Source organism: Saccostrea cucullata, unplaced genomic scaffold (assembly GCF_032062105.1).
Source record: "Saccostrea cucullata isolate Sc308-1 unplaced genomic scaffold, CSIRO_AGI_Scuc_v1 ctg885, whole genome shotgun sequence".
NCBI lineage: Eukaryota > Metazoa > Mollusca > Bivalvia > Ostreida > Ostreidae > Saccostrea > Saccostrea cuccullata.
In genome coordinates this window covers 104,163-112,455 of record NW_026940770.1, presented here as the reverse complement: position 1 = coordinate 112,455, position 8,293 = coordinate 104,163, and the positions used below count along the sequence as shown (strand labels likewise).

Here is an 8,293-nt window from a genome sequence, read left to right as displayed (position 1 = left end):
AGTATGTTGAGCTTTCAAATATTAATGATTTTTATGTTGCGTTTTAAAAACGTTTTTAAAACATTAAATGAAACGTTTCTTTTCCATAAATCTGAAACATTGCATCAATACGTTTCTGAAATATTTGGATGGAACATTGTCAAAATGTTTTTAAAACATTCGTAATATTGTTTAAGGAACACTTTTCTTAAATGTTTTTGAAGCGTTTTAAAAATGATTCAAAAAGTATGTCTATCTTTAAATATTAAAGATTTTATATAACGTTTTAAAAACATTCTTAAAACATGAAATGAAACATTATATTTCTGTAAATTGGAAACATTCAATATTACGTTTCTGAAAGATTTGGAAGGAACATTTTAAAAATACTTTTAAAACATTCTTAATATCGCTGTTAGTTCAACGTTCAATTTCGGGTATTTTAGGCAGTGAAAATGTTTATTTAAATTATCAAATAAAAAAGATCTTTATACTACAACTGAAACATTTTACGTAATAATAGTTTTTTAACATTTTTTGGAAACATTTTCAAAATGTTTCTAAAACGTTTATATAATTCATTTTGTAATTTAAGAAGTATGTTGTGAGAATGTTTCTAGAACATTCATTTTAATTTGTTTTCTTTTTTTAAGACTTCATTTTTATTGCTACAACATTTTGTAATGTTACTTTCAAAATCTTCTTTAAAAAATTCAAATAATTGCAATGCTTGCAATTTTCCTAAAATTGAGTTTGCTAAAGAGAGAGAGAGAGAGAGAGAGAGAGAGAGAGAGAGAGAGAGAGAGAGAGAGAGAGAGAATAGTAATGAAATGAGGACTTGTAATTTTTTAATTGAAATTTTTTTTCCCGTATAGTTTATAATAATTTCTATTTTTGGCTTATTGATTAATCAAATATGTATAAAGTTTTAGATTTAATTAACAAAATCCGTCAAAAAGTCAATAAATGAAAGGAATTGAAAACAAATTAAAATATAAATAAAATTAATCAATTTAAAAAAAAGTATATAATAATATGTCTTTTTTTCTTAAAAAATGTTCTTCGTCAAATTTGTGATCCACTCCCAGAATTTAACTCTGAGGCATTAGATAAGGATTGGCACACTGGTCAGCTTCAGTGTCATGATAACCTTGTTATGCAATTCTCCTGCTGGGAAGCGCGTTATAGTGTATAGTGGTTTGCAGCTTAATTTATCTAGGCCAAATTTTGAATTCTGGTAAACAAGATGTGCGCGCTTACTCCTTGCCGATTTGAATGAGAAAACTTTGCATCTTATAAACCACAAAAATAACCTGGGGATTTATTAACTCTGAATGGTAAGAATTATTCTTTTATCACAGACTTTAAAAGATATTTTAAAATGACTTTTATACTACTAGTGCATGATCAATGATACAATGTATACAAATGATTTATTGATTGTATTCTGTTTAACGTCCCTCTCCAGAATATTTCACTGATATGGAGACGTCACCATTGCCGGTGAAGGGCTGCAAATTTGGGCCTATGCTCGGCACTCAGGGCCATTGAGCAGGGAGGGATCTTTATCGTGCCACACCTGCTGTGACACGGGGCCTCGGTTTATACGGTCTCATCCGAAGGACCGCCCCATTTAGTCGCCTTTTACGACAAGCAAGGGGGTACTGAGGACCTATTCTAACCCGGATCCTCACGGGACTGTATACAAATGTATGTAGGAAAGACAAAGTTAAGGTTATTCATGTATTTGAATTGAATGTTACATACTTAAGGCAATACAGTTATATCCTTGATTCAAATACTAGTATTTACTGTATTTGTGAAATATTAATCATCAAGCAATATGTTGATTTAAAAACGAAATTACTTTACAGCATGGTGTTAGTTCCATCATCCGTTTGAATTCCCACATTCAAAAGACCCGCCTTTGGTGAAGGCAAAGGTGTACGTTAATACTATTACTATTCAATAATATTATTGTCAAAATAAATATTTCTATGCTTAATTTTTATTAATGCAAAAGTGGAAAGATCTTAAACATGTTAAATTATAATATAATTATATAATTATTTTAAAATATTTTTGTATATTTTCATTGATCATCTTAAGAATCATAAGATGAACTTTCCTTATCTTTACAGGCCGTGATATTCTTTCTGAGGGGCGGATTCCTTGTCAGCGTTTTCAGTGTATGTGATTCTAAAGTCTAACTCTGTTCGACCTATACAGTGAACATAGGATTTCTGTGATTCTGTTCTTTTAAAATTCAGTGAATGGATTAGACGCCGTTTTCACCCTTTAAACCCGCTGATTTGAAAGAAAATAAGTTAAACTTGTACCGATAATGGAACTTAAATGTGATTTACATATTGAATATGGGTTAGTATTAAAGGTTCAAACATAAAATATTATTTGTGTTTATTTCTTTTAAAATATAAATATATCATTATTTAATGAGAAAAAGTGACATTTGAGGAAAAAATACTTTGGTAACATTTGACTTAAACATGTTAAAATGTTTTAAAAACGTTTTACAAACCAAACAAATTATTGAAATTAAAGTGAATAAAACATTTTTGAAAACGTTTTTGTAACATTTTAAAACAATGTTATGATAACATTTGTTGAAATATTTTGTAAAATGTTTTAAAAACGTTTAAAAAACCATACAAAATCACGTGATTAAAACATTGCTGAAAAATGTTTTTGTAACATTATAAGAAAATGTTCCGGAAACATATGCTGAAATATTTCACTAAAATGTTTTAAAAACGTTTAAAAAACCATACAAAATCACGTGATTAAAACATTGTTGAAAAATGTTTTTGTAACATTATAAGAAAATGTTCCGGAAACATATGCTGAAATATTTCACTAAAATGTTTTAAAAACGTTTAAAAAACCATACAAAATCACGTGATTAAAACATTGTTGAAAAATGTTTTAGCAACATTTTAAGAAAATGTTCTGACAACATTTGCTGAAATATTTCACTAAAATGTTTTAAAAACGTTTAAAAAACCATACAAAATCACGTGTTTAAAACATTTTAAAAAATGTTTCGCAACATTTTGAAAATGTTTTAAGAACATTTTAAAAATGTTTTTGTGTTAGCTGGGATTAATGGATAGATCTATTGAATTATTTAGGACAGAAATATCTAAAGCCATGGAACCTTTCGTCGAGATTAACATCAACACAGCGACACGGTATAGTAAAGAAAATTACTCATGTAGAACGCCCATTGATAAACCCTGGGCGACACCTGATTTGAAAAGAAAGTACCACGTTTATAAACAGGTCGAGGAAACTATTTTCTGTGACGTCAGAATAAATTTACATGTTAAGTGAGGAACCAACGTGACTAACAAATCGACCAATCAGCTCAATGAGTTGCATTATGGTTTACTACAAAAATACTACACGTGTCTTGCTAAAAGGCCAATTTTTTAAATCGCTCTCGGAAAAACGTGATGCATTTTTCCAAGCATTTTTTACACTTAATACAATATGAACATCATTATCTACTAATTCCATGCTCACATTTATATACAAATGATTTATAATGACAAAAATTAGGGTTTTCTCCACTGCATTGAACAATCGTTTGTTTACAGCTTTCCCTGTGCTATACTGTCAGTGAAAAGTCAATTTCACGTGATTACTAGGTCCTAAAAATCAACTATGAAGTGTGCTCACTTATTGTCAATCTTTACTACGTATACATCTCGAAATATATGCTACTCACGTTCTATGATCAACGTGCATGAGGATTTTATATAACAGGTAAATAATAAAGTGCGACTTAATTTTTTTTTTGTTTATAAAATGCAACTTTTAATTTCTATTAACAAATAAGTGAGCAACAGCTAATTTGACCAGTTGCATGGCAAATTAACGAATATGGAGTTAAAAAACTTGAGTCTTATTTACTTGTGAAGACTTTGTGAGCGATATTTCAAAGAAGTATTTAACAAGGAAAACTGACTTTGTTTGTTAATGTGGGCATGGAGAATCTTAATTAGTACCTAATCTTCGTATTTTGCATTAACACATCTCAAAAAACTGTTAGCTGACTTTCCCGCAGACATTTGAATTCGCATTCCTAAATTTTTCTGACCCACGTGTTTGTAGTAAAAATAAACATGTAGTAGACCATCATGCTTTTCGGCTCATTCACTGGATAGGACCATTGTTTGCTGTGAGCACCTCTGTGCGCAATCGCAACAATATCCATATAAGGTAGTTTCCTCGACCTGATAAAACAGACCTTCGTATTTTTAACAAAAATAAAGGAACGGACACTCATCATAAATTGCTCAAATCAAAGAGAGAATACAAGATTCTCTCCGCAAAGCTCCGGAGAAACTACCAGCGTGTTGAAGGGAACATGTTAGAATACTTACGTAAAAACAACCCACAATCTTTTTACAAGTAAAATACGTAAGGAAGAAAAATGACATTTAAATTGCGAATCAATTGAAATTGATGACCAATTTATATATCTCGGTGTATTTTTGAAGTATAATGGAAAATTTAATAATACACAAAAACAGATGGCAAATCAGGGTAGAAAAGCAATGTTTTCAGTGAAATAAAAAATGAACCAAATGTGTCTAAATACTGAGACAATGTTTTCACTTTTTGATACTTATGTTGCAAGCATATTGAATTATGGTTGTGAAATATAGAGTAGACACAATGCTAGTGATATTGAAAAAGTGCACTTGGATTTTATTAAATATGTTTTAGGTGTTAGAAATTTTGCCATGAATTATGTTGAAACTGGCAGACTGCCTATGAAAATTGTTCGCATTCTTCGCATTTTTAAATTTTGGTCCAAGCTGTTTAAAACTGACAATTGTATTTTAGAAATGTGTTTTGAATATTTTTTCAATTAATGTGAATATTCCGGCAGACACTCTGATTATTGGGTTGTAAATATCAAACAAAAACTTTATGAGAATAGATTTAGTTTTACGAGGGCCGTTCAAAAATTACGCGGACTTTGCTATTATTTACTCTTACAGACGTCATTTAGTTATGAAATTTTACAGAAATATGTCTCTTTAAGATTCCAATTTATTTTGGGCAAAATTTCTGTATTTCCAAAAAAAATTCTACTAAGATTTTCGGTATGTTGATATCGCTGATGGAGAGGAAGGAGCACGACAAAAAATTGAAGCAAAAGCTTGCAGAATCCAAAATTTAACTCACTAATTTTTCTATAATTCGCGATATTTTTCGACTACAGTATTTTCTCAAATGTCACATTCGTCCGCAAAAAGCAAATTGAATTTTTAGACCGCTAGACCTCTTTAAAAAGGCTATACGGGAGGACGGGAAGAAGATTATCGACAAAAACTTTATCTAGACTGTACAGAACGTGATTGAGAGTCACCAATATCACACTATGTCTCATAAATACCTGCAGTTTTTGGTTTTAAAACAAAAAAGAAAGAATATTCTTTGCTTTTTTATTTTTATAAATTTTACGCTGGACAAGAAATGGTGTTTTGAGATACGGTGTAGATAAGGTAACTCAAACTGTACAGGTACTCCTGGGAAAATGTTGAGAAAATAAAATCTCAATAGTTAATACATTTTTTCATAATGCCTGTGACGTCGACGATTTTGCTGCTCCGTGGCTTAATTAGTGATATGTCCTGAAAAATCACTCAGAATTTATATTCCAATTTATATCATTTTGATATTAAATTATTATAGATGTTTGTTGCTTCCTTAACGTTTTAACAATGGTTTCTAAACAATTTAAGACAATGTTTTTATGTTTTCCTGTAACATTTGTACCCAGAATTTAAAAAAAAATTCATTCAATTTAAAAATCAATATTTTTAGACTTTGAGTCAACGTTACACAAAAAACCACGCACTGTGTACATTCTTAATATCATATTGTGATTTAGATATTTCCCACAATAAAAAAAAACACGTATCATGCTTTTTAAATTAAAAAAAAATGATTCTTAATATCATTATAAGATGTTATGCAAAAATGTTTTCTTAAAAACTTCCTTCCAAGCATTAATAAACGTTATGAAAAGCATTTTAAAAATGTTTTTGGGAAACGTTTTTTAAAAACGTTCTAATAACCTAAATAAAACATTATAAAAAACATTTTTCAAACATTATGTCAAAAACGTTATTGAATACAACCGGAATATACTGTTATGAAAAAGTTTTGTGCTACATGGGCAATTAATCTACCATAGGCATAGGCTAGTAAGAAAATCGATGTTTATGTACATCTTGTAGACAAAATATCTTATTAAATTTTCTTTTTCTGAGGAGAAGGGTCTTTGACAATTTGATAAATAAAAATCTTTCTTGTCCACAATTTATTGATCTGGAAAAATAAAACCAAGCCCCCAAAAACAGTCACCGCACGCGTGACACTAATATTTATTTATTGACTCAGAATGGGCATTATCCAATTGAAATCGGGAATTCGATTTCGACCAATCAGCGGCTAGCGTGTACAGAAAATTAAGATTTGCTCTAAACTTCACTCAAATAGTAAAAGAAGCAGATTGTGTCAACACAGAATTCATATTGTAAGGTAAGACAACGAATGTCTTAACTTAAAGTGTAAATTTTCTTTTTAAAATATGTCTCTTTTAAAGTACAAATGATAAAGCATTCATTCATGACGGGAAATCGTGCAAAATGTTTTCCCATGAAACATTTACACCAAATTATGAAAAACTTTATTCTTCAAATTGACATATTGCATATAGCTTTGTCAGAGATTACAATACACATTTAAGATGCAGTATTAGAACTGTGAGAAATATTTATAACATTACAATAGAAAATAAAGAAACATTCCTTTTTCTAAACACAGATTTACATATTACACTTCGAGTAATACGGCGTACAATCGAATTATGAATGTTTCGGGACCGTGATGTTTCGTGACCCCGACGTTTCGGGACCTGACAACACTTTTCGGGACTTGGGTTAACACGTTTCGGGACTTGGGCTAATACGTTTCGGGACTTCTAAATATTTTGTTAAGAATATAAAATAAAACTTGTTTACTTGTGTTTTTATGTTTATGCATGTATTATTTCTCAGTTTGATACATAATAAATTTATAATTTAAGAAGCACAGATTGGAATTTTTATTAGTTTTAAAGTTGCATGCGACATGGAGCATGGATTTCTTATTATAGTACATGTATTTGATATATTACCTTTTTAAAGTATTTGGTTAACATTTAACCAGAATTTAATTAAATATGCATTTAATTTCATTTATAGTGTTTGATACGAGAGTTTGTAGAATTAAAGCCTACAGACAATCGTAACTGCTGTGTGAAGATCACGGACCTGTTTTTTTCTTTCTATGACTTTCGTTCCATCCTTTTTTAATTATAATTTTAGGTATTTGATTTCATTATTGTTTACAGAATTTACAAAGACTCAGACAAACACACGTGCAATAAAAACTTTACGTATTTCTGGTATTTTTTTTAATCAGAATCTGAAATATTCCATGTTCAACTTTTTAAACATCAATGTATAAAATTAATTATTATTATTTCAAAAAAATTAATTCATCAAAAGTCCCAAATATTCCCGCTATATATTATTGTACTATCAAAATTGTTAATTTGTCTACAATGATATAGATGTTTGAATTTATGTTTACTGTGTATACACAGAAGACTACAAATCTCAATGAAACTCGATTATCGATATTCGTATATACCCGACCAGTGCGTAATATTATATGTTGATACATAACTAGGTACGTGACACACTGTAAATGATACTGTAAATAAATACAAATATTATTTGATTTGCAAATATTAAAATTTGCTTGTTACCAGTACATTAAAAAGGTGTTTAAAAGACATTCCAGATTTTTTTTTAAATGACTCGTTACATGTAACAGGTCAATACATCTTAAATTTCAAATTTCCACCTAGCCACATTTAATAGATAAAGCTATGATAAAATTTAAAATGTTTTTTAAAACATTATTTGAAACGATATCAAATGAAATCATGTTGTTTATACCATTTAATGCTTTTTTTTTTAAGTATGGTATTTAAAAAAAAATCTTTAGGGAAAATGTTCTCGCGACATTTGTAAAATATGTTTATTTACAATGTTTTGGAAACTATAAAAATGTTTTCGTAACATTTTCAGGGAAGAATATTACAATACTATGCTAAAACGTTTTGAAAATAAATATTTGAAACCGTTTGAGAAAAAATGTCAAATCAAGATCAAAACATTTTGAAAACCTTAATATTTTGTTGAACTTTAGATGATGGGAAAATTAA

The 8,293-nt window shown here is 29.2% G+C and overlaps 1 long non-coding RNA gene across 1 annotated transcript; it reads left to right on the top strand.

Annotated features, from left to right (window-relative positions):
• Positions 1 to 1,019: 1,019 nt before the first annotated feature.
• LOC134256267 (uncharacterized) lies at positions 1,020 to 2,365 on the top strand. The gene is made up of 3 exons (XR_009989693.1): positions 1,020 to 1,316; positions 1,854 to 1,923; positions 2,121 to 2,365. It is a non-coding gene; the product is annotated as an uncharacterized LOC134256267 (long non-coding RNA).
• The last annotated feature ends 5,928 nt before the right edge of the window (positions 2,366 to 8,293 follow it).